The sequence below is a fragment of the Rhinatrema bivittatum genome, chromosome 9 (assembly GCF_901001135.1).
Source record: "Rhinatrema bivittatum chromosome 9, aRhiBiv1.1, whole genome shotgun sequence".
Lineage (NCBI taxonomy): Eukaryota > Metazoa > Chordata > Amphibia > Gymnophiona > Rhinatrematidae > Rhinatrema > Rhinatrema bivittatum.
In genome coordinates, this window is record NC_042623.1 from 93054496 (window position 1) to 93080809 (window position 26314).

The window sequence follows — 26314 nt, forward strand, 5'->3', positions numbered from 1 at the left end:
AATAACATAATACAACTAGCTTAAAATCCTTTAAAATAAAAAACAAAAACAAACCTCACGCGTCACCTAGATAGAATTTTAGCCAGTGCTGGGGAGGAGCCATCTGAGATGGTACATGTGGGCATCAATGACATAGGAAGGTGTGGGAAGGAGATTCTGGAAGTCAAATTTAAGCTGTTAGGTAGAAAGTTAAAAGCCAGAACCTAAAGGGGACCATTCAATGAAATGATCCCTTTTCCACATGCCGGACCCCAGAGGCAATCAGAACTCTGGAGTCTCAATGCATAGATAAGATGATGGTGCAGTGAAGAAGGCTTTAGTTTTGTAAGGAACTGGACAAAAATGTTGGGGATGGGGAAGCCTATTCCGAAAGGATGGGCTCCACCTTAACCAGGGTAGAACCAAACTCTGGCACTAATCTTCAAAAAAGGAGATAGTGCAGCTTTTAAACTAGAACATGGAGGAAAGCCAACAGTCACTCAGCTGTGCATAGTTTGCAGGGAGGTATCTTCAAAGGATATGAAAATTACAGCATCCCAATAGAGAGGTTTCAAGAAAAGCAAAAGCAGCCCATGTGCCTATAAGTAAAGAACCACCTGAGTTAAAAGATTCAAAATTACCCTGGTCAACATACGCAGATTGTCAATATAAATAAAAAATGTATCTTGAAACGAGTGTATACTAATACCAGAAGTCTAAAAAGTAAGAAGGGAGAGTTAGAATATATAGCACTGAATGCAGAGGCAGACTTAATTGGCATCTCAGAAACCTGATGAAAGGAAGATAACCAATGGAACAGTGCTATACCAAAGTACAAATTATCTCTCAATAATAGGATGGTTCAACATGTTGGATAGTGGGGCTTTATGTTAGGGATGGCACCAACAGGATAAAGATCCTACAGGAGACTAAATGCACAATAGAATCTTTATGAGTAGGAATTCCATGTGCAATGGGGAAGAATATAACAGTGAAGGTATATTACCATCCACCTGGCCAAAATGAACAAACAATGAAATGGTAACAGAGATCAGAGAAGCTAATAAATTTGGCAACATGGTAATAATGGGAGAATTAAGTTACCCACATATACAACGTGCAAGGAATTGGTAAATCAAGTCCACCTTCAAATTATAATAGTTTTTTATTTGAATTTTCTCAATTTTCTCAGTATTGTTAATGGCAACTCCATATATCTTCAACAACAGTCATTTAAAGTCCCCCGACACGGTCCGTGTTTCACGGTAGCTGCATCGGGAGGGACCCACAATCAATATCATCTTGTATATGCATCATGGAGCGCCCATGTCAGGACATGCTAGGGAGGTAAAGTTTCTAGATGAAATAAATAACTGCTTCATGAAGCAGTTGGTCCAGGAACTAATGAGAGCATTTTAGGCTTAATTCTTAGTGGAACACAGGAATTTGACTTAATGACTGGAGGGAGGACAACTCTGGCATAAAAATTTCAAAAGGGAGACTTTGATGACATGAGAAAATAAGTTAGGAAAAAACTGAAAAGTGCACCTACAAAGGTTAAGAATTTACATTAGATGTGGTTATTATTTAAAAATACCATTTTGGAAGTCCAGTCCAGATGTATTCCACATATTAAAAAAGGTGGAAGAAAGGCCAAATGACTGCCAGCATTGCTAAAAGGTGACATGAAAGGTAATTTTAGCCAAAATAACTTATTTCAAAAATTTGAAAAAGATCCAGCTGAAGAAAATAAGAAGAAGCATACGTATTGGCAAGTTTTACCAGACAGGCAAAAGGAGAATTTGAAAAGAAGTTAGCCATACAGGAAAAAAACTCAAAATCTTTTTGAAATATATCTGAAGCAGGAAGCCTGTGAAGAAGTTGGCTGGACTGCTAGATAATCGAGGAGTTAAAGGGGCACTAAGGTAAGATAAGACCATCACAGAAAGACTAAATTAATTATTTGCTTCAGAGTTTACTGAAGAGGATGCTGGGGAAAATACTTGTGCCGGAAACTGTATTCAGTGGTGATGATTCAGAAGAACTGAAACAAATCACAGTGAAGCTGGAAGATGTAATCTGACAGACTGACAAACTAAAGAGTAGCAAATCACCTGAACAGATGGTATACATCCCAGAGTTCTGAAAGAACTAGTAACTTATAACCTATCATTAATACTGTCCATTGTACCAGAAGATTGGAGGGTGGCCAATGTAACCCCTATCTTTAAAAAGGACTCCAAGGGTGATCCGGGGAAACCATAGACCGTTTAGTCTGACTTCAGTGCCAGAAAAATCATGGAAACTATTCTAAAGAACAAAATCACAGAACATATAGAAAGAAATAGTTTAATGGGACACAGCCAGCATGGATTTACACAAGGGAAGTCTTGCCTCACCAATCTGCTACATTTGTTTGAAGGGGTTAATAAAAATGTGGATAACTGTGAGCCAGTGGACATACTGTATTTGGATTTTCAGAAGGTGTTTGACAAAGTGCCCCATGAAAGACTCCGGAGAAAATTGAAAAGTTACAGGATGGGATGCAATGCCCTATTGTGGATTGCAAACTGGTTAAAAGATAGGAAAGATTATAAAACTAAACGGTCAGTTTTCTCTGTGGAGAAGGGTAATCAGTGGAGTAATCCAGGGATCAGTAACATGGAAACATAAAAATGATGGCAGAAAAGGACAAATGGTCCATCTAGTCTGCCCAGCAAGCTTCCAATGGTAGTTTCTTCTGTGCTGTGTAGTTTACCCCAATGTATCAGTCAGTTCTGCTTGATGTACTTTGCTTATGGCCTTGGCCATAGAAGCAGTCCTGTGTTGTTTTTTTACTTAATGTCTGTGTATTAGTACGATAGACTGTAAAAATGTCATGGTTTGCATTGGTTGTTTCTGAATCCAAATTCCTCTTTCCCTTTACCCCACTCCCTTCCTTCGAAGCAGAGAGCAATGTTGCAGTTGCATCAAAAGCATCAAGGCTTATTGGTCAAGTGTAATAATCCATGACTTCTATTAAGGTTTGTAACCGCTGCTCTGTGCAGGTTATTCCCATACTTATCAGTTCCCCAGACCGTAAAAATCGGGGCCCTAGTTGGTTGCTGACTTCTCCCCTGCCACTGAAGCAGAGAGCATTGTTGGAGTGGCATCAAAATTACTTACATAAGAACATAAGATATGACAAACTGAATCAGACCAAGGGTCCATCAAGCCCAGCATTCTGTTTCAAAGAATGGCCAATCCAAGTCACAAGTACCAAACATTAAACAGATCTCAAGGACTGTATCCAAACCTTTTTTAAACCCAGTTACACTAACTGCCATAACCACATCCTCTGGCAATGAATTCCAGAGCTTAACTATGTGCTGAGTAAAAAAGAATTTTCTTCGATTTGTTTTAAATGAGTTACTTGCTAACTTCATGGAGTGCCCCCTAGTCCTATTATCTGAGAGTAAACAACTGATTTACAATAACCTGTTCAAGTCTTTTCATGATTTTGAAGACCTCTATCATATCCCTTCTCAGTCATCTTTTCTCCAAACTGAACAGCCCTAACTTCCTTAGCCTTTCCTCATAGGGGAGACTTTCCATGCCCCCTTATTTTGGTCACCCTTCTCTGCACTTTCTCCAGCACAACTATATCTTTTTTGAGATGTGGCGACCAAAATTCCACACAGTATTCAAAGTCTGGTCTCACCATGGAGTGATACAGAGGCATTATGATATCCACAGTTTTATTTGCCATGCCCTTCCTAATAATCCCTAACATTCTGTTTGCTTTTTTGACCGCCACATAACACTGAGCCAACGATTTCAATGCATTATCCATTATGATGCCTAGATTTCTTTCCTGGGTGGTAACTCCTAAGACAGAACCTAACATTGTGTAACTACAGCAAGGGTTATTTTTTCCTATGGGTAGATTTTAAGACATGCGCGTACTACCCGGCGTGCACACATGGACATGCAATTTTATAATATGCGCGCACATGTTATAAAATTAAGGGTCAGCACGCACAAGGGGGTGCACAATTGTGCACTTTGTGCATGCCAAGCCCGTGCCGCCTTCCCCCCATTCCCTTCCCCTACCTCCCCCGCCCTTTCCTTTTCCTTGTTTTTTTTTTTCTTGTTTTCAAACTTACTTCAGCCTTGGGACTGAAGTAAGTTGCGCGCGCCGGCCGACTGCCGGCACATAATCCCCAGCCCAGCGGCCGTGCGGAGACCTCTGGCCATGCCCCCGCCCTACCCCCTTCCCACCTTTTTTGCAAGCCCCGGGACTTACATGTGTCCCGGGGCCTTTTGGAAGCCCAATCTTCCAGTTTCACAAGGTCCTCCTGCAATTTATCACAATCCATATTTAACTACTCTGCATAATTTTGTGTCATCTGAAAATTTGATCACCTCACTCGTCATACCCCTTTCCAGATCATTTACAAATATATTAAAAAGCACCAGTCCAGGAGGGCGCACTTGAGCAGCGACCAAGATGGCCACATGATCTAGCTGCTCTGTGTGCATCCTTGCATTTTAAGGATCTCCCCGCCTTCAGATTTTGCTCAAACCGATTTCTTATTGCTAATTCTTTACACTTATTTATTTATTTTTAACTTTTATATACCGATATTCCTGTATAGAATACAAATCGCACCGGTTTACAATGAACAAAACCTCGCCTGTGAGCGTTACATGGAACAATTAACAATGAAAACTTTGAATAACTGACATTGAACAAAATGGGAGACATTGATTAAACAAAGCATAAACATTTACATAAATGAGATACAAGTACTTAAAGCCAATCTGATGAACTATGTAACATTACTCAGAAAGGTTGCTAAATACTTAGATAAATCTTGCTGAAAATACAATACTTAATGGGAACAAGTGGGCAAGTGGCGTGACTTGGTTTGGCTAACGTGACAGAATGGCCTGGTGTTATCATTCTGGAAATGCTGATCTAAATAGCCACATTTTGTGGGGGGTTTTTTGAAGGATATCAGGCAGAGGTCTTGTCAGAGATCTGGTGGGAGAGTGTTCCATTGTGGAGGACCTGCAGTGGATAGGGATCTTTTCCTTAGGGATGTTTTTGCTGGAGGGGCGTATAGAGTGCCTTGGTAGGCTCTTCTAAATTGGTCTGACCGAGGTGTGAGGACGCAGATGGATAGTAAGATCAATTGGGGAGAGAGTGTGTAAGATTTTGTGCATAATGGTAAGGACTTTGTAAAGGATTCTGAATTTGATAGGAAGCCAATGGAGGTTGTAGAGGATGGGCGTGATATGATCGCTCTTTTTTGTGTTTGTCAGGATCCTGGCAGCAGAGTTCTGTAACATCTGTAGGGGCTTGATGGTGTTTGCAGGAAGGCTGAGAAGCAGGGAGTTACAGAAGTCGAGTTTAGAGAGAATGATTGATTGTAGTATCAAGTGGAAGTCCTGCAGGTGAAGGAGGGGTTTTAGCTTTTTTAGGACTTGCAGTTTGAAAAAGCATTTCTTAGTGGTGGTGGTTACAAATTTTTTGAGGTTAAGCTGGTTGTCCAGGAGCACGCCCAGATCTCTCACATAAGACGAGTGTTTGCAGTTAGTGAAGTGGGAGGAGGGGGAGTTAAGGAGAAGGTTGTTGTCCTCCTGAGAGATGAAGAGGATTTCAGTCTTGTCAGTGTTGAGGACTAGATTGAGACTAGAGAGGAGCATGTTGATTTCTTGGATGCAACTATTCCAGATGCTTAGGGTTTTATGTAGAGATTCAGTGATAGGAATGAGAATTTGAACATCATCTGCATATAGATAATGTTTGATCTTTAACTTGGTAAGAAGGTGGCAGAGAGGTAGAAGGTATATGTTGAAGAGGGTTGGTGAGAGGGAAGATCCTTGGGGGGACTCCCAGATTGGAGCTGACCGGGTGCGATTCTTTGTTGTTTATTTTAACCTTGAAAGATCTGTTGCAGAGAAAGGATTTGAACCAGCTGAGTGCTGTACCAGTAATGTCTATGTCTATGAGCGGTTGACCGGTTGACCGTGTCGAAGGCCGCAGATAGATCTAGGAGCACAGGTAGGTAAGGTTGTTTTTTGTCCATGCTCAGGATAATGGAGTCAGTGAGAGAAATTAGGAGGGACTCAGTGTTTAGTGATTTATGAAATCTATATTGCGAAGGAGCTAGAATCTTGTGTTTTTTATGTCAGCACCTAAGCCGGGGAAAAATAGAAGCAGCCTTCGCTGCAGGAGGAGGTACCAAGTGAACGAAGACCTATCTGCCATCTCCTGACAAGGCCCCTACATCATGAAACATGGCGTCAGCAGATCTTGTTCTAGCAGAATTAAGATTGCTGAAGGACATGCTTCACAGTAATATGTACTCAACCACCGCAATCCGCTCGGATCTTTCGTAGTTATCACAACCATTTGCAACTTTTACCACCTGCTTAGAGGAAGTGGAGGCTCAAAACGGAATCTCTGCTTGTTAGTGCTGCACAACTCCCAAACCTCTCTCACTAAGTGGAATGGCTCAAGTACGAGATGGAAGACCTCTCAAATAGGAACAGACGGAACAATATTTGCTTACTGGGAATCCAAGAAGGTTCAAAAGGTACAGATATCATTACATTTTTAACTGATCTCATCCCGACCTGCCTCCATCTGAAATTTACATTACCTTTGGAGATTGATCACGCTCATCGCACTCCCTCTCGGAGGCCACAAAATCCTAAACATCTGCGCCCTATTATCTTCAAACTTCTGCGATATCAACAAGTATGTTATGGCCACTGCCCGAGCTAAAGCACCTATTACATTTCAAGGTAACACTATTCTATTTGTTCCTGACTTGGCTAAAACAGCAGCCCGAAGGAAGGCCTTTCTAGCTCTCTGTTCTTGTCTCCATGCTTTAGCTTAATGTACCCGATACGAATGAGGATCACATATCACAATCAGACCAAATCTTTTGAGTCCCCAGATGCACTAGAAGCATATATTGCATCATTGGAAGAGTCCTCGAATATGGTGACCTGAGGAATACAGGTCTGGACTGTGCCTTCACTTTCTAACTGATTGCGGCAATTAGTCAACATGATCTGGATTAACATGAATGGTTTTTGTGCACTTATAATTTTGGCCAGCCTTTAAATTTAAGTTAAGTTTTCACTCAATCTGCATACTACGACGCCTTTTTTGAGTTGGACACTTTTAATGGACAACAGTTTTTACATACTCTTTGAATGATATTGGTTTCCTTTTTTTTTTTTTTTTTTTTTTTTAATATTGCGTCGCAATGCTGACCTAGGGCAAGACTCCCTCCAGTTTTGTTTTTTCTTTTTAAATATCATTGTATTTTGCCACTGAATCTAGCATATCTAGTTGGGATCTGGCCCTAAGAGGCCCATTTTTTGTTCTAAAAGCCAACAGCCTGGGCTTGTTATTGGGCTTTCTTGTTTATTTTATTTTTAATACATTTACCCGAGTATGGGGGGTATTTTTTGTTACTGATTATGGTTGCCATCTCTGCTATATATAACTGCTTGCTTAGGCTTTAGTGGGTGGCTATGTGCAGTGCTTGTCTTATTACTTAATTTCAATGCCTTCTTTCTCTTCGATGCAGGTTATATTACTTAATGTCAATGGGCTCTCACACCCGATTAAAGGAAAGCATTTTTATCCCACTTGTATTCACTATACCCAGACATGGTCTTATTACAGGAGACTCATCTTTCAACCAAGGAATCACAGAAACTGAAACAAGCTTGGGTTGGGAAAATTCTCTTTAGTCCAGCTCAACAAAAATCATGGGAGTAGTTAATTTATTTCATAAAAAACTTGGAGTTTCACTTACTAAGCATAGGCGGACCTGGAAGGTAGATGGGTTTCAGCACAAGCTAACATTGGAGGGGAGTCTTTTCTTTAATGTGCATGCTCCTAATATAGATGATCCAAGTTTTTTTCCAAAGACTTTCTGTACAACTATTAACAAATAGAGAGTCTTATTTAATCATGGGATGAGATTTTAACAAACCATTGGATTTATTATTAGATAAGCAATCTTCAGCGCAAATTTCTTACTCTAAAATGCATTGGGCTTTACATAATCGAATAGATAATATGGCTCTGGTTGACCAATGGCATATTCTACCCCCTACAGATAAAGATTTCACCTTTTATTCGCACCCCATCTAACCTATTCTCGCACTGATTATTTCCATATATCTGATTCTCTTCTTCCCAGCATTCTTTCAGCTACAATCCAACCTATTTTAGTATCAGACCATGCGGCAGTTACTATCTCCCTTAACTTGCCCTCCTTGCCTAAGGAGGACCGTTTATGGAGATTTAACCCAACTCTGCTTGAAGATCCAGATTTTAAGGTGCATATGAAAGGAAAAATCCCAGGATGGCACGAGCTACTACCATCGCAAGGATGCTGCAAACGTCTTCCTTTCCTGCTCCTGTACCTTGCTCTAGGCAGCATGCACGCACATCACAGAACAGCTGATACAGGCCCCATAACGGGAACTCTACCATGGTGCTGTCTAATGACATAATTGATGCTTCTATACTAATAGGCTGAGCCATCCACTCTACTGATGCCTCAGCAACAGGTCTTCTGCCTTGCCTGCAGTGTGTGTTTGTTCTGTTCCTGTGCTTCCTGTGTCTCCTTGCTGTTCTTTGCCTGGTCTTGCCATGCTGTCTTGAATCTTCTGCCCTGCTCCTTGTTTCTCCCTCCCATTGCCTTGTCCTGATCTGCCCTTGTCTTGGTTCTTCTTGTCCAAGCTGTCTTTGTCTTTTGTCTGCCTGGTATTGACCTCTGCTATGGACCTGGATCACTGTTATGCCTACCACCTGGTACTGACCACTGCTATAGACCTGGAACACTCTCCTGCCTGCCACCTGGTACTGATCTCCGCTACAGACACTGACCACTCTTTGATCACTGCCTGTCCTGATTCTTGACCTGGACCCAGTTACAAGAAAATTATTCCTTACCTGCTAATTTTCGTTCCTGTAGTACCATGGATCAGTCCAGACAGTGGGTTATATCCCCCGACCAGCAGATGGAGTCAGAACAGAGTTTGAGAGCATCAGCATATAGAGTAGTGCACCCTCTGCTGGAGCTCAGTATTACGCATAGCAAAGCCCAAAAGCAAAACACAACATTTTGGATCCAGAACCGTTCCCAAAAAGGAACAGAGAAAGATATAAGTAAACAAACGGTCAACAGGACCACCAACAGTCAACTTGTGAGGAGCTGTGAACAGTAACAATAATCAGAGACAAACAGAATGAAAGTTACCTGGAAGAATCCGAGCAGGACCTAATGAAACCCCTAGTGGCGGGCGTCTGGACTGATCCATGGTACTACAGGAACGAAAATCAGCAGGTAAGGAATAATTTTCTTTTCCCTGTACGTACCTGGATCAGTCCAGACAGTGGGATGTACCCAAGCTTCCCTAAACCGGGTGGGGTCCTGAGAGACCTGCTCGGAGAACTTGATCGCCAAAAGAACCCGTGTCCTGAGGCACCAGGTGTAGTCTGTAATGTCTGGAAAAAGTGTGCAACGACTTCCACGTCGCCGCACGGCAGATTTCCCGGGAGGAAACGGAGCGAGATTCCGCCCAGGACGCCGCTTGGGATCGCGTGGAATGAGCCGACACGCTGCGAGGCGGCACCCGCCCCGCCGCAATGTAAGCCGATGAGATGGCGTCCTTTATCCAGCGCGCAATAGTCGTCTTGGATGCCTGAGAACCTCTCCTCGGTCCTGACCAGAGGACAAACAAATGATCGGATACCCGAAAGTCATTGGTAACCTCCAGGTAATGGAGCAGTACACGCTTGACGTCCAGGAGCCGGAGAGACCGGGGTTCCTGTGGAGCAAACGCTGGAAGCTCCACCGTTTGATTGACGTGGAAGGCCGAGACCACCTTTGGTAGGAAGGATGGCACCGGGAAACCCCGGAGTCGGAGAAACGCAGATAAGGATCCCGGCAGGACAAGGCTTGAAGCTCTGGGATCTGGCGAGCAGAAGAGATGGCTACCAGGAAAACCGTCTTGAGGGTCAGGTCCTTGAGAGAGGACCCCCTCAGGGGTTCAAAAGGAGGGCCCGACAGCGTTCGCAGCACCAAGTTGAGGCTCCAAGAAGGGAAAGGATCCCTGACCGGTGGCCGTAGGTGTTTGGCACCCTTCAGAAAACGTGCGATATCCGGCTGAAGGGGTAGAGAGCAGTCCTTCTGTACCAAGACATTCAAGGCCGCCACCTGAACCCGGAGCGAATTATAGGCGAGACCCTTATCCAGACCATCCTGTAGGAAATGAAGGATCAGCGGGACAGTCGCCTCTATGGTTTGGACTCCGTGGTCGGAGCACAATGCTTCGAAGACCTTCCAAACTCGAACGTAAGCCACGGAGGTCGAAGGCTTGCGGGAACGAAGCATCGTTGAGATCACTGTTTCCGGATAGCCTCTGCGGCGGAGACGGCGCCGTTCAAAAGCCAGGCTGCAAGACAGAAGAGTTCTGCCTGCTCGAAAAATACCGGCCCCTGGCGCAGAAGATGAGGAAGATGGGACAGGCGAAGTGAGCCGTCCACCGTCATCTGAAGTAGATCTGCGAACCATGGCCGACGGGGCCATTCCGGGGCGACGAGAATTACAGTCCCTCGATGATGTTCCAACCTGCGGAGAACCTTGCCGACCAGAGGCCAAGGAGGAAACAAATAGAGCAGTTGATCTGACGCCTTGAACTGAAAGTGTTGACCGAGAATCTTGAAGCGAAGATACCGCCGGTGAGCCGGCAGGATGGGAATGTGCAAGTATGCTTCTGAGAGATCCAGTGAAGCGAGGAATTCTCCCTTGTGCACTGCGGCAATCACTGATCGAAGAGTCTCCATGCGGAACCAGGTGACCCTGAGGGCCTTGTTTACCTCCTTCAAGTCCAGGATGGGGCGAAAGGAACCGTCCTTTTTGGGAACGATGAAGTAAATGGAATAGTGGCCCAAGCCCACCTCGAACGGGACGGGAACGATGGCCCCTATTTCCTACAGTCGGTCTAGTGTTTGTTGAACCGCTATCCTCTTGAGATCCGAACCGCAGGGGGAGAAGATGAACCGGTCCCTCGGGGGGCGGACAAATTCCAAGGCGTAACCGTCTCTTATGGTGTCCAGCACCCACTGGTCCATGGAGATAACTGCCCACTCCTCGTAGAAGTCCATGAGGCGGCCTCCGATCCGGGGAGGTGAGAAGTGGGCTCCTTTGGCATCATTGGGATGATTTTGTGGGCGGAATTCCCTGCCCTGGACCCTCTCTCGCGGACCTCCGCCCACGAAAGGAACGAGGCCAAGGCTGGGATCTTGTCTGCTGTGTCCGGGAACCGGACTGCCGGTAAGACCTATAACGTCGCTGTGCCCTGGCCCTGGTTCTACCGGAAGAAAATGACCTGAAGGAACGCTGTCTATCCTCCAGCAGCCGATGCACCGAATTTTCCCCCAGTGACTTGATGATCTGATCCAGGTCCTCTCCAAATAAAAACTTCCCCCGAAAGGGGAGGGAGCCAAGGCTCGACTTGGAGGAAGCATCCGCTGCCCAGTTGCGAAGCCACAAGAGCCGTCGGGCTGCTACAACCGAAACCATGGACCGCGCCATTACGCGAAAGAGATCATACAGGGCGTCCGCCCCGTACGCTATGGCAGATTCCAGACGGTCCGCCTGGGCGGCATCTTCGGTGGGCAATTCCTGAGAGGTGAGAAGCTGCTGTACCCAGAGTAAGCTGGCCCTTTGCGCGAGCGAACTGCACATCACGGCCCGCATACCTAGGGTGGAGACTTCGAAGACCCTCTTGAGGAAGGTTTCTAATTTACAGTCCTGCGTATCCCGCAGGGCCGTTCCACCCGTGACCGGGATGGTTGTCCTCTTGGTCACTGCCGACACTGCTGAATCCACCTTGGGCACCTTGATAAGATCCAAAAAATCCTCAGGGAGCGGGTATAGCTTTTCCATGGCGCGTGTGACTTTCAAGGACGCCTCGGGAGTGTCCCACTCCCTGGTGAGAAGCTGTAGGAAGGACTCATGGATAGGGAAAGCCCTTGCCCTAGGACGGAGGGCGGCAAGTACTGGATCCCCTTTGCGAGAAGAGGTGGCGACGGCAGGAGCCACAGGGATCGGCGGATCTGGAGGTGGGTCGAGATCCAGCTCCTGAATAATATGGTGATGAGCTCATCCAGCTCTTCTTTTTGAAAAATCCGTAGGGCTCGAGGGTCGTCCCCCTCCGTATGTCCATCCGGATGCGCCTCCAGGGGTTCCGGGGAGACGTCTCTCACCGGCGAAGCCGCCCCCATGGTACGCCGGGGTGGCACGGGAGAGGGACCCGGCAGGGATCCAAGCGTAACAGGCGAGGCGGTGAGACCAACCGCAAGCTTAGGAACCTTGGGGGAAGGGGCCCCCAGGGGATTAGGCTCCTGCGCTCCCATACCCTGCAAATAAGCCATGTGCATTGCCAGAATAAAGTCATGTGAGAAAAATGGAGAGCTGATTGGAATCCCTGGGGGGGGGACCGTCCTGGGAGCCCCGGTCGGGCAAACCTCCCGCCGGGGGCAAAGCCTGTTGAGAGCCAGTGCAACCAATCCTGTCTGCATCTGGGAGCGAGTCCGTCTCACGCTGTCCCCCTAAAATGGCCGCCGTTCCCGCCAAAGGCGGCGTCGTGGCCGGCCCGCACCACCCGGGCTGAGGAGGAGGCAGGTCCGAAATCGCATCGGAGGACTGCAGGGTGCCTTCCCCGTCGGGGAAGCACCGCTCACAAAGCCCCTCCCTCAGAAATTGATTCCCCGGCTCGCCGCAGGCCTCACACCTCGAGGACCGCGGCATGTCAGCACCGGGAAAAAGAAAAGCCTCGGGGGGGGGGGGCCCAAAGACAAGCTAGTGCCGCGGGGGGGCCTGGAAATGGCCCTAACAACCCGCCGAAGGGGTCCAGGAACTGCGGGGGAAACCCCCGTTTCAGTTGAGCACACATCCACGGGCGGAGCTTGCGAACCGCTGGACCCCCAACGACGCGTTGAGCGGCCGGAACCACCGGCATCCACGGGGCACCACCAAAAAGAAGCAAACCTGTGGAGAAAAAAAAACTCAAAAAAACTTCCACTTACCCCAACGGAAGAGGAAAGGAGTACAGAATAGAGAAGGCAGAGCCACAGACACACGCCTCCTCAAAAATTGAAAACTTTTTTTTTTTTTTTTAAACTTTTAAGGATCCAAAATGAAGAGAAACATAAGACAGGGAAATACTGTGGAGAAAAAGAAAGAAATAACTAAAAATGAAGAAACCCTGTCAATCTGGGGGAGCTAGTGGATCCCCCCACTCGCATCTGCTGGAGTCAGAATACTGAGCTCCAGCAGAGGGTGCACTACTCTATATGCTGACGCTCTCAAACTCTGTTCTGACTCCATCTGCTGGTCGGGGGATATAACCCACTGTCTGGACTGATCCAGGTACGTACAGGGAATGTCTGAATGCTGCCTGCCCTCACTCTTGAGGAAACAACAAAGAAATAGATGCCCAAGGAAATCTTTGCCAAATCTTTATTGGGTGGAGACGTGTTCATTAAAAATGCCCGACTCAGGCCAAGTTTCGCCACATTCCAGTGGCTGCCTCAGGGGCTACAAGTAAACATATATAAATAGAATAAATCATAAATACATAAAAAATCATAAAATGATTACAATGGTAACTAAAAAACAGACTAATTACTTACATACAATTAAAAATAAGTATGTATGTAAGTAAAGCTTTGGCAAAGATTTCCTTAGGCATCTATTTCTTTGTTGTTTCCTCACGGCTTTATTAGTTCGCCTGCCTTGCTGTTCTTTGGGTCCTGCCCTCACTCTTGGCCTCAACCCGATTACCTTTTGCTTCCTGCCAGCCCTAACCTCAGCCCATACCATGACTCTTTCTCTGACCTCTCTTAAGGGACATTCACCTAAGTCCTGCCAGCCCCTAGAACCCAAGGGCTCAACCTGCAGGGAATAGGGCTGGTATAGGCGAAGCTCCCACTCATCCCAGCAAAGGCATGTCCACTAGCTGTTGGCATGAGCCTGATAAGTTCACTTACTAGGCTACATAAACCACACCGCAGCCCAAGGGCTCACAACTATGAAAACAAGGACTAGGAACAGCAACATTCTGGTCTAAAAAAGAGAAAATACAGAATTTATTTTTTTTTTTACTACTATGATGAAAAAAAACCCCTCAAAGGTTCATGGTACCTGGTAGTCAGTAAGAGCACTGCTCTGGTACTCTTTGGAACATACAAAACCAAGTCGGTAGCCATAAAGGTGGCTTACATTGCTGCTTCTGGAAGTCCTGCCTCCTTCTGTTGATATAAATCAAGGGGCCAAAATAAGAAAATGCCCACCACATGAGGGCAAATCACTCCTGAAATATTGAACCAGAGGGGCTTACCCCTTTAGAAGCCTCTTCAGGAGTGACTGGGAGCAATGAGGAGCATCTGCAGGAGTAATAATTAGTTTGGGATGGACTGGAAGTAAGGGTGTTGTGGTTTTGGTCTCCACCCTTTGTGAGAGAAGGGGTGGAGATAGGGTCCTATTTTATTATGATGTTTTTCTGTTATCAAATGCAATAAATTTCACAAAGTAAAATACATAAGAACTTAAGAAATTGCCATGCCAGGTCAGACCAAGGGTCCATCAAGCCCAGCATCCTATTTCCCACAGAGGCCAAACCAGGCCACAAGAACCTGGCAAGTACCCGAACACCAAGAAGATCCCATGCTACTGATGCAATTAAAAGCAGTGGCTATTCCCTAAGTAAACTTGATTAATAGCAGTTAATGGACTTCTCCTCTAAGAACCTACCCAAACATTTCTTAAACCCAGCTATACTAAATGCACTAACCACATCCTCTGGCAACAAATTCCAGAGCTTAATTGTGCGTTGAGTGAAAAAGAATTTTCTCTGATTAGTCTTAAAAGTGCTATTTGCTAACTTCATGGAATGCCCCCTAGTCCTTATATTATCCGAGAGTGTAAATAACAGATTCACATCTACTCGTTCAAGACCTCTCATGATCTTAAAGACCTCTATCATATTCCCCCTCAGCCATCTCTTCTCCAAGCTGAACAGCCCTAATCTCTTTAGGCTTTCCTCATGGGGTGCTGTTCCAATCCCTTTATCATTTTGATTGCCCTTCTCTATCACAACTATATCTTTTTTGAGATGCGGCAACCAAAACTGTACACAGTACTCAAGGTACGGTCTCACCATGGAGCGATTCAGAGGCATTATGACATTTTCTGTTTTATTAACCTTTCCCTTCCTAATAATTTATGCTTCTCTAGACTCTAGGATTAGGATCTTAAATCCATGGTGTTTTGTTGGCTTTGTCCCATTAAACTATGCCTATCTATATGTTCTGTGATTTTGTTCTTTATCATAGTTTCCACCATTTTGCCTGGCACAGATATCAGACTCACTGGTCTATAGTTTCCTGGATCACCCCTGCATCTCTTTTTTAAAATTGGCATTACCTTGATAATCCTCCAGACTTCAGGTATTTTTATTTGTTTGTTTTTTATATACCGGTGTTCGATCTGGAATATCACATTGGTTTACATTTTAACTTGGTTCTAAGAAGACGGGCCCTTCTTATTTTACATTATAACTTCAAAATTAATTCTTATTTTACATTTTAAATTCAAAGATAATTCTTACAGTAAAATTTAAACTGAAACAACGATATGTCCAACAGAATATCTTATAGTATAACATGAATAATGTAACTTTCAATAATTAGGATATAACTAGAATGGGTTACAACGATATGTCCTACAGAGTATCTTATAGTATAACAACATAAATAATGTAACTTACAATAATTAGGATATAACTTCAATGTGGTATAATGGAGTGGAGGCAACATTATTTTTAGTGTCTAGTTAGGAGTAGCATGGAGAAAAGCAATTTTGACATTGAATAGTACAGGTGTCTATAGTTTTCCATAGAGTAATTTATAATGTGTAAATATGATCAAGAAATAGACATTGCGGACAATTTTAATGATAGTTTACAAATTACCAAAAGTAATTCTGCAATTTCATTATTCAGTTCCTTCAGCATTCTGGGATGGATACCATCTGGTCCAGATGATTTGCTACTCTTTATTTTGTCAATTTGCCACAGTACATCTTCCAGATTTACTGAGATTTCTTTCAGTTCCTCTCAATCATCACCTTTAATATCACTTCTGGCATGGGTATATGCCTGACAATAGAAGATATATTCCTCTTTTAGTTAACGAATCAAGATATAACTAATGTGTAAGTCGCTCACAAAAAGTATTCAAATTTTAACAGGTAATTCCTTCACCAAACATCCTAATCACTTAATTTATGTATTTTTTTATATATATTTTCACTTTACAGACCATCATAACACTCCATGGTAAGCGAGCATTACTGCTTCAATATATAGGTATATGCCTTACAGCTTCCTCTGTGAAGACTGAATCAACAATTTTACTCCTTGATCATTTAATGGTCCAACTGACTCCTTCACAGGCTTTTTATTTCAAATGTACCTGAAAACGTTTTTACTATGCGTTTTTACTTCCATGGCAAGCTTTTTTTCAAATTCTCTTTTTGCCTTCCTTATCAATGCTTTACATGTAACTTGTTAGTGCTTACGCTATTTCCTGTTTTCTTCATTTGGATCCCTTTTCCATTCTTGACAGTGCAATTCACATCACTCTGCATCTGCATTCTTCCAAGAAAATTGAAAAAATATCACTCTCTGTGATCCCAGGTAGTGTGACCATGGATTTAAGCTCCTAATCCTAGAGTCTAGGGAAGCATAAATCAAAAGTGAAAAATTAGCCCCATCTGCCTTCTGCTTCACTTCCCCAAATGCAGGATTTGATGAAGCTGTCTGTCCAGAGTAAAGGAATTGAGACTTTAAACACTGCCACTGCCAGGTAGGCAATGAGCAGCAACCAGGCTGGAAATATTTGTTTCCCTAAAGTCCACATGTGCAAGAAGGATCTTTCACCACAACAGCAGTCGAGGGAGAGGAGAAGGAAAGGAGGAGAGGAGAGGCACAAAGAGCTGCATTCAGAGCTGGTGCGTGTTCAAAAAGAGTAAGCTGGCACTATGAGACTCTAAAGGAAGAGAGAATGCTTTCATTACCTACCATTTACTCTAGGATGAAAGCTGCCCCAATGGCTGATAAGAGCTCCTCTGTTGTCCTAATAATGGCAAGTTCCCTTGATTTTATAGGTAAACTTGGAGAGAAGGAAGATACTAGGGGAGGATGATCAATTCAGGCAGAACTTGTTTACAAACCAACCTAGAAGTAGAAGCATGCTCTAGTAAAGGAATTTGTGGTCACTTAAGAGTCTTACAATCCCACGGAGATCACCTTTTAATTTATCAAAAGATATTTCTTCAAGGTCCACAAACTAGCATATACAGACTGAGAAGCATGAACACACTGGAAGGTCAACAGGTTTAGAACAAAAAGCTGAAGTTCAATAGGTCTCTAACATATCCTTAATTCAGTATATTTATTTAATTTACTTTACAAGGGTTTATAGCCCACCTACTCCAATATAACTGATCAGTGTGGGTAATGAAGAAACATTGACAAATAGCCATGTTAAACAGGAATCATTCACAAGAGAATTGAGAACTTTGAAAATTATTCTAAGCATCTTACTTTATATTTTCTAAATGTGGCTTGTTCTTCTGCAGTCACAGCTACATACATGTTTATTTGGTGCGAGGTACTAGGATTTACTGTTGAGGAAATCCCAACTGTGAATAATATCTTCTACTTAAGTGGGAAGAAAATAGTTGGGACTAGTGAAGCTCAGGCAATGGGTGCAGGACAACTTTCAATGCACAGCCTCAACTTCTCTGGTTTATTGGAGAGCAAGAAAGCAAATAGAATACAAGGAATTATTAGGAAAATAATGGAGAATAAAAGAAAGGATATCAAAATGCCTCTGTATTACTCCTTGGTGCGCCTACACCTTGAGTATTGTGTGTAATTCTGGTCACCCCATCTCAATAAATATGTAGCAGAATTATAAAAGGTACAGAAAAGGGCAACCAAAATGATAAAGGGGATGGAATGATTCCCCTATGATGAAAGGCTAACAAGGTTAGCGTTCTTCTACCTGGAGAGAAGACATTTGAAGGGAGATATGATAGAGATCTATAAAATAATGAGTAGAGTGAAATGGGTAAACTCAAATTGGTTGTTTAAACTTTCACAAAGTACAAACCCTAGAGAATATGCAATGAAGTTACTAAATACATTTAAGACAAATAAGGGAAACATTTTTTTTTTTTTACTTAATGCACAATTAAACTCTGGAATTCATTTGCAGAGGATGTGTTAAAAGCTAGTAGTGTGGCTACGTTTAAAAAAGGTTTGGATAGGTTTCTGGAAAAAAGCCCATAAGCCATTATTAAGGAGACTTGGGGATATCCAATTGATGATATTCAATTTTACGTTCCATTTGATAAAACCTTTGAAAGAACTACAGCAACTTTAACAACATACATGAGATCTATTCAACAAGAACTTTCTCTTCTAAAATTTACACTTAACACAAATAAAACTGAAATAATATGGTTAGGAAGAGACATCAAAAATCTCAAGCAACCCACCCTCAACCTTGGAATAGCCAACATTGGCCTCAGATGAAGTCCGTGACCTTGGAATACAGATAGATGAAAATTTCGACATGAAAAAACATATAATGAAATATGGGAATTCTAAGCTCAGAATCTTCCACCACTTAAAACCTTTACTTACCTTCCAAGATTTCTGCACAGTCCTACAAACATTAATATTTTCAAACCTGGACTATTGCAACTCACTTCTGTTGGGCCTTCCCGCAAGCACAATTAAACCATTACAACTTCTCCAAAATGCTTCAGCAAGACTTCTTACAGGAACTAGAAAATTTGATCACATTACCCCTTCTTTAATCGACCATCACTGGATTCCAACAAAGTTCAGAATCCATTGCAAAGTATTATCCCTCATCTTTAATATCATAAACAACTATGATCCACCTCCTCCAGGAATAACAATAAAAAGCTACAGCCCCCAAAGATCTTAGATCTCAAAACAAAAATATTTTTAAAATTCTTTCAAATTTGAACACTCATCTAACCCAAATAAGAGAATGAATATTCATAATAGCAGGACCCAAACTATGGAATGATCTACCCAGATCAATAAGACTGTTAATGGGAAAAACAAAATTCAAACAAGAACTTAAAATCTGGCTCTTCAGAAAAGCTTATGAACTAATGTAAAGATATATCATATAAGCCACTTAATGAACATTATTTCTTCAGAAATATTACTTCTTCTCAGCACATCAAATAATATTTGAATAAAATCTATTCCCAACTAAACAGTAATAATCAATATTAGATTGTTAACTTTGAATGTTTGATTAATCAATAGTATTACAATAGATACCATTACTCTAAGAACCTGTTAATACAATATTTTACAATGTAATCGAATGCAATTTATGCAAACTGTTGTAATCTTCTGTTGGAACGACGGTATATAAAAAGCATAAATACATAAAATAAATATCCACTGCTTATTCCTGGAATAAGCAGCATGGACTCTATCAACCTTTTGGGATCCTGCCAGGTACTTGTGACTTGGATTGGCCACTGTTGGAAACAGGATACTAGGTGTTTGATCCCACCAGTATGGCAAATTATATATTCTTATGCCAATCAATAACAAGGTTAAACAGGCTATTCTCCTTGTGATATTTGTTTTCCCTCAAGATCATAATGCTGTATTGCATTTGTTTTTTTCACAGAAGTACAAGGGATATTTTTGCCAGAAAATGTGGCATTTCCCTGACCTATGTAGAGACGAGTGTAGGAAGAAGTTTATTTCTTTCAGACAGAAATGCAGTGCTCTTTGTGCTGCAGTGTTCCTTAGCTATCCTTAAAAATGTTTAATTACTTTTTATAATGGTAGATATTTTTTTGACCCTGGCCATTTAAAACAATTTACAGATTTCCAATTTCCTCTTTCAGTAGAGGGCAATGATCACATTGTATGACTGCACTATATATATCAACATCTCACTTGTAGAGTAGCATCCTTTTGCTGCAGTGTTAGCCAATTAATTATGTTAATTTATTTATTTCCTTTTAATATCCTGGCTCTAAGAGTTTCCATGGTTCCCTCCTTGGAACAGAGACTAAAATCAGTGCAATCATTCTTAAAAAAAAAAAAAAAAAAAAAAAAAAAACCCCAACAACTTCCTCTTCTCTAGTGTAAGAAGACAGCAAAGTAAAATAGTAGCTCTCGAAACATGCTGCAAAACACAACACAGAACCTTTCTGTCAAGGAATGTGCAAAAGAAACCCATTTGGAAACATTATTCCCAAGAGCTCCTCAGCTATATTGTTTTTTTTATTGATGCATTTTCTGCTTCCAGAGGAATCATTCCATCTAGTAAGAGGGGCTCCCATTGCAGTGAGGCAACAGCAGCAGTTACCGGTAAGTCAAGCTTGGAAATCATGGTAACACCACTAGTGTCTTCATCCCATTGAGGCCAGACTCAACTTGTCTGGTAGTAGCAAAAGATAACCTTCTTGGGGCACAGATGGGTCTACCTGGAACATCAACAGTAGGGGGTCCAACCCAGGGCTCTGGCAGTAAGATGGGTCCCACTGAGCCACCCACAATGACAGCACGGGTCCCACCAACAGGAACAAGGAGATCCACGCAAGGCTCTGGTAGTAGCAAAGACCCTACCTGGGGAACTAGTGGTAGCAGTAAGAGTCCTATCCACGGCATCTGTGGTCCCACCTGGGATTTGGTAGTACCAACTGCTTTGAAGCCAACTAACCCAAGCAAAGATAGCAAACAAATATCAAAAAAATCAAGAAAGAGAAGAACAATGAGAGGAGCACCAATGAAAAACTAAAAGAAAGTAATTAGTAACCTAAATGCAAAAGCAGTAATTCAAGAAAAACATAATTGGCCCAAGAAAGAAAATCCATTTCTTAAAAAAAAAAAACACGCAAAAGGAATGGGTGGCAATAAGCTAACTTAAAAAAAAAGGAAAAAATTAATCTCAAAAAATAAAGGTACAAAAATGACTAAGAACTAAGAAAAGACAATTCAAAATCTGAACACTCACAATTTGGTTTTAAAATTTTTAAAGAAGGATTAGTTTGTTCTTAGGCAAGAGAGGGATGATGGAATGGGAAGGCAACCAATTAATATTACTCCTAAAAAGGTAGAAGAAAAAAAATATATCTTTCAAAAGAATCTCATGGAGTAGAAGCAGCAAGCCAAAAAACAATTAAAAAAAAAAAATCTACCTCCTCCTCTTCTAGAGTTTAAGACAAAATAGCAGCGGAAAAACATTGGCTCTCCAAACCTGCTTTACAGAAGTCCAACTTGGAGTTCTTTCCTGGTCAAAGAAAAGTGCTGCTGCTCTGACTAGATGAAGGGAGACAGGGCCATCCACTGGGCGGAGGTGCCCAATGGGGGTCACTGCCTGGGTCCCACACTTTGCTAAGCTCCGCACCAGCACAGCAGCCCCATCCTCAACACTATAAATTCAATATTCCAGGGCCCTGCTGAGAGATTCCCACTGGGCCCCTCGCCGCTCTAAGGTCAGCCCTGAAGGGGGCATAGCTCTGGAAAGCTAGTTACAAATGTATTGGGTTAGTTCACTTAAAAAGAAGTCACCCACCCCTTGCTTGCTGACCTATATTTCGATATGAAATGAAACAGTAGGGAATGCTGAAGGCTTAATGGTTTCATGTCATATTATAAAGAAAAGAAAAGAAAAGGAAAAAAAAACCAAAAAAAACCCTTTGCCTGACCATTTGAACAAGTTAAGCTAAATGTTCTCCCTGCAATTTATCTGCAACATTGTTTTGTCTTTCAGGGTTTAGTCTGCATAAAAATATGTACTAGCCCAGCCCATAGGCTTAACACCACATGCACTGTAAAATCAAATGTGCGGTTTAAGCTTGTACATGTCTGTGAACCAGATTTCTGGGTGCTCCTGGCAAAAGTAGCCCTAATCTCTCAGTTCTTGTGTTTTCTCTTGTGTGTCTAATTTTATTTTCTCTGTTTAAAACTTCTGAGTCACCAGGCCAAAAGTAAAATCTAATCCAATTAAAACACTTTTTTTTAAGCCAGCACCAGTTTGTACAGCCAGGAATACTTGCAGTTTTCTCAGCTGAATCTTAAACCTCAATTTTCAACAGCAGTTATAAGAGAATTACTGCCAAAAGACTACTATAACTTTTTCATTCAAATTAACCAAATGTTAAACTTTCTTTTCCCAAATACAAGATAATCAGGAAGAACATTTTAAAATTTAATTTAAAAAAATTCAAGGATTAAGAAGTAAGCCTAAATTCTCTCTCTACCAAGATAACTTTGGAAACCTTAACTATAGTATGTAATTAAACTAGGACTGTAATGTGCCTTGCCTAGGTAGTGTTGATGCAATGAGTCAAATGGCTGAATCTCCCCTCGAGTGCATTACTCTCAGGGCCAGCTCAAGGCAACCTGCTGCCTGAGGCAAGCAACGAGATGGTGCCCCCCCCCCCCCCAGTCAAAATATCCGCAATGTTTGCTTCAAGCAGGGCAACTCGGGATGAATCCTGGTGGCAGCACTCAAAGGACTCTCACTCATTGGGCTGGCTCTAGGTCAAATGGTGCACCCACCATCCCCCACCCCAAGTGATCCCTGTTCCTCAGGAAGGGTGGGGGCCAAAATGTAAGGAAGTCAGACAGGTGGAGGAAGAAAGGCAACCAACTCCCCTAGACTGACATGGAGTAGAAGTGGTGGGCACACTTTCTCTCTCCCCCTGACCTCTGCACTCTCTCCATTCCCTTCCCCAATACTCCAGTGCTGGCCTTTGAAATACAGAACTATACATTCTTTAAATACAAGCCGTTAAGCCCGTTAAAACGGGCTACATCCCTCTGTCTCTCACCTCCCCCTCATTCTCTCTCCCCTACCTCCCTCATTCTCTCTCCCCTACCTCCCTCCCACCCACTCACCCACTCCTCCCCAGCCTCCCTCTCCTCTCTCAGTCCCTCCCTCCCACTCAGTCTCACTCACTCCCTCCCCCTCTCTCCCTCTCACTCACACTCAGTCCCACTCACTCTCCCTCAGTCCCACTCCCTCCCTCCCTCCCTCTCCCTCAGTCCCACTCACTCCCTCCCTCTCCCTCAGTCCCACTCACTCCCCCTCACTCAGTCCCTCCCCCTCACTCCCTCCCCCTCACTCAATCCCTCCCTCTCACTCAGTCACTCCCTCCCACTCTCTCTCTTCGTCCCTCCCACTTAGTCCGTCCCTCCCTCCCTCTCTCTCTCTCCTCCCTCCCTCGCTACTGGCCGCTGCCGCTACCGCCGCCGCCCGCCACCGCCGCCCGCTACCGCCGCCACTGCCGCCCGCCGCTACCGCCTCCGCTGCCGCCCGCTACCGCCGCCGCCGCCCGCCCCCGCCCGCTACCGCTACCGCCACCGCCCACCACCGCTGCCGCTACCGCCGCCGCTGCCGCCCGCTACCGCCCGCTACCGCTGCCGCTGCTACCACCGCTGCCGCCATGTTTTTTGGTTTTTTTTGACGCTGCCTAAGACTGACGTGCTCGCCCGCACATGCGCAGTAGAGCTGCTCTCTACTGCGCATTTGCGGGCACGTCGGTCAAGCTTCATTTATCTAGTTAGATAGAAATGCATCTATAGAATAAAAACATTTTTTCATGTTCTATCAGACAGGTACCCCAGAATCACACATCACCAGCAGAACTGAGCCAAAAAAATCTCCAACACAAATTTCAAATTTTGTCTAAATACCCAAGAAGTAGCACATACCCTAGACTAATCATACCTTGGCCTGACATTAACTATCTAGCAACTTGGGTGTAAGACATTACAAGAAAAACTCCTAAAGGCCTTACATGCAATAAAAATACACCCTCTTACACACACACAAAAAAAAGATCTTCTCATTCACAAGATCCGTATACACACACACACCCAGTCACCCTCACACACAGGCATTCACTCTCACAGGAACAGTCTCTCACTCACACTTGAGCAGGTAGATTTTCATGGGAACAATCATATGCATAGTTTTGAAAAATCAACAGTGTGCACGTAAAGTATGGAGCCTTCCCCCAATCCCACTCTCAGGAATGCTTCCTCTGGCTTCAAGAGAATACACACAGAGACCTCAGGCACATACTTTGATCCATATATAGGGTGGGCAATTATTAAAAAGCCCATTTACGGGTGGAAATGCCTTTTCAAATTACTCTTACATCATCTTTCGAACATCTGAACCTAAAACTTTTACAAACCTAGTTTAAAAATTGCATTATAACACATGGAAACTAACACATTTTAAGTGGCCTTGGTTCTCTGATTTTCCATAGCATCCTATTCGATCTCCCATGCATACATTTTGATGCTGCCTACCATCATCCATAATTACACCCCACTTTATAAATCACAAAGGTCACATCCCTCCCTAAAACTCTGTTGTGTCCGTCGGTACCCGACACCCTCTCTCCGCCCTCCTTACCTCTCTGGCGCCTTCCTCTCCATCCACGGGAAGATTGTCTGCCACAAGTCTTCGGGCGTTCCCGGACCAGCTCGACACTGCTATCCGCCATGTTCCTGGAGGCCTAGGGGCGCGCGCATGTGGCTCGGCCCTGACTGAAGTACCGGCAATGGCACGAACCTCGGGGGCGTCTCCCGAAGATGACATCACCCACGACGGATATTTAAGGTCTCTGTATTTGCTAACACATCGAGTTAGCAAGGGTTTCGCTAACTAAGCTACTCTGCCTTCTCGGACTTACCAGAGGTACCCGCTCCTCGGGGGGGGGGGGGGGGGGGGCCTCACTCTCTCCTTTGTTTTTCAGGTGACAGTCTGCAACCGGTACTCGCTCCTCGAGGGCCCTTGCTTCCAGACTTGTTTCATATACTCTTCTGCCTGGAAGTCATCACTACTGTGTACAATTCTGGTCGCCGCATCTCAAAAAAGATATAATTGCGATGGAGAAGGTACAGAGAAGGGCTACCAAAATGATAAGGGGAATGGAACAGCTCCCCTATGAGGAAAGACTAAAGAGGTTAGGACTTTTCAGCTTGGAGAAGAGACGGCTGAGGGGGGATATGATAGAGGTGTTTAAAATCATGAGAGGTCTAGAACGGGTAGATGTGAATCGGTTATTTACTCTTTCGGATAGTAGAAAGACTAGGGGGCACTCCATGAAGTTAGCATGGGGCACATTTAAAACTAATCGGAGAAAGTTCTTCTTCACTCAACGCACAATTAAACTCTGGAATTTGTTGCCAGAGGATGTGGTTAGTGCAGTTAGTATAGCTGTGTTTAAAAAAGGATTGGATAAGTTCTTGGAGGAGAAGTCCATTACCTGCTATTAAGTTCACCTAGAGAATAGCCACTGCCATTAGCAATGGTAACATGGAATAGACTTAGTTTTTGGGTACTTGCCAGGTTCTTATGGCCTGGATTGGCCACTGTTGGAAACAGGATGCTGGGCTTGATGGACCCTTGGTCTGACCCAGTATGGCATTTTCTTATGTTCTTAACTATATCAGCTACATCAGTGAGTTACCATCGTTCTCTCTGAGCTTTCTCTGGAACCAGGTGCTCGCTCCTCAAGGGCCTATACATCCAGCGTCTGGGCTTTATTGGGACATTGTGTGACTGTTACCATCTGCATACCCTGCCTACTCACTATATCTCAGTTTCTCTACAGTTCAGCCTCCAGGGATCGCTGTTCCAGTATCTGATGGACTACAGCCCAGCCGGGCTTTCCAGCTCACTGCTGCCATCTCTGGTGGTTCAATATATTGTTTAATAAAAGAACTAGTGTGTGTCTGTCTCCAAACTCTGAGCCTGACCAGTGGTCCCTCTCGGGATCTTCCCCCGGGGGCGTGGTCATCTGCCACCTGCCCAAGGATCCACCCACAACTATAACAGAGACTGCTAACTCCCTAGCAGATTCACATCAGATTGCTAATTCCCTAGCAGATTCTGAACAGATTGCTAGCTACCTAGCAGATTCACTTCAGATTGCTAACTCTGCCTACGGAATATATCAGACTCTAAGCACCACCAAAGATTCAGATCCTTATCTGAAGCTGTTTCTGAATTATTAGGGGGAGGACACCACATACACAGCCATGCAAACCACAACACACAGTCATCGGTACAATCACAATTTCATAAAGACTATCTTTGGATACACCCCAGGTTAAAATGCATCAGAGAAGATACCTGTGTGCACAAAAA

General features: G+C 43.7%; 1 protein-coding gene across 7 annotated transcripts in view; it reads right to left on the minus strand.

The window, feature by feature from the left end:
• The window catches only part of MDFIC (MyoD family inhibitor domain containing), a 325718-nt gene that overhangs the window by 263330 nt on the left and 36074 nt on the right, over positions 1-26314 (minus strand). Inside the window, exon 3 of one of the 7 annotated variants that reach the window (XM_029615989.1) lies at positions 7803-7930. The exons of the other annotated variants lie outside the window; for them this stretch is intronic. The gene's annotated coding sequence lies outside the window, so the exon portion shown is untranslated. The remainder of the gene's footprint in view (positions 1-7802; positions 7931-26314) is intronic. 7 annotated transcript variants of the gene reach the window in all.